A 1,327-nucleotide genomic window follows, 5' to 3' on the forward strand; every position below is an offset into this window, starting at 1 on the left:
AGAGACCGGTCCTTGGAGAGGGACATCATGCTTGGGAGGGTGGAGGGACAGCGCAGGAGAGGAAGGCCCTCTATGAGGTGGATTGATTCAGTGACTGGGATAATTGGGATAGGAGTGTCAGAGACAGTGCGATTGGCACAGGACAGAGCGGAGTTTAGGGCTGTTGTACATAGGGTCACTATGAGTCGCAAGCGACTGACGGCACATAACAACAAACAGAAACAACAATGTATCTTTTGGTTTCTTGACTGCTACTCCCGTGGGTATTGGTTGTGGGGACCCAAGCAAAATGAAATCACTGACAACTTCAATCGTTTCTTCATCTATCATGATGTATATTGTTTCAATGAAGAAATCTGTTTCCTTGATCTGGAAATGCAACCTATATTGAAGGTTATGGTCTTTGAGCATCTGCACATCACAAATTGTTGATGAGTCTTCCTCTAATCCCAATGCCACATTCTTAATGTAGTTCACATTCCCAAATTATTTGCTCAGCATACAAACTGAATAGGTATGGAGAAAGCATGCATCCCTAGTAAACACCTTTCTTGATTTTTAAACCATACAGTTAAGCAACTTAACTCTTGTGCATTTCCTGCAAGCAAAGTTGTTTCATCTGCACATCATAAATTGTTGATGAGTCTTCCTCTAATCCCAATGCCATATTCTTAATGTAGTTCACATTCCCAAATTATTTGCTCAGCATACAAACTGAATAGGTATGGAGAAAGCATGCATCCCTAGTAAACACCTTTCTTGATTTTTAAACCATACAGTGTCCCCTCCTGTTTGAATAACTACCTTTTATCTATGTATAGGTTTAGCATGAGCACAATTAAGGGTTCCGAGATTCTCATTCTTGTCCATTTTACTGACAACTTATTATCTATAATTTATTATGTGTCACTCATCTGTCAGTTTGTCTTGGTGTATAGGTATGATACAAGAAGCGATGCCACCAGATTTGTAAACACCAGTAGGGTCACTCTTGGTGGCCAGATTTCAGCATAACTTCCAGACTGCGACAGGTTAAAAAGTAGGACTGGACATCTATGTCTTTAAAAAACAATCTCTAGAAAGGAGAGGACTGTTTAAAAGGGATATATGATTGGGTATTATTGTCATGACAAGAGGCCAGAATGAAGGCTGCACAGTGGAGTGGACTTGAGGGAGAGGAATTGCATAACAATGAAAGAGTTTTTCTTTTACTGTTTAAGAAGAAGAGTGAATTAGTGGGAAGGGGTAGGCAGGGAGAAAAGTGCAACAATGAATGACTGGAAACCCTAAGTCTCTGTAAACTTTCACTTAAATTTATAAAAAAAAA

This window comes from Elephantulus edwardii, unplaced genomic scaffold, assembly GCF_000299155.1.
Source record: "Elephantulus edwardii isolate Elephantulus edwardi_28Jun2011 unplaced genomic scaffold, EleEdw1.0 scaffold00011, whole genome shotgun sequence".
Classification (NCBI taxonomy): Eukaryota; Metazoa; Chordata; class Mammalia; order Macroscelidea; family Macroscelididae; genus Elephantulus; species Elephantulus edwardii.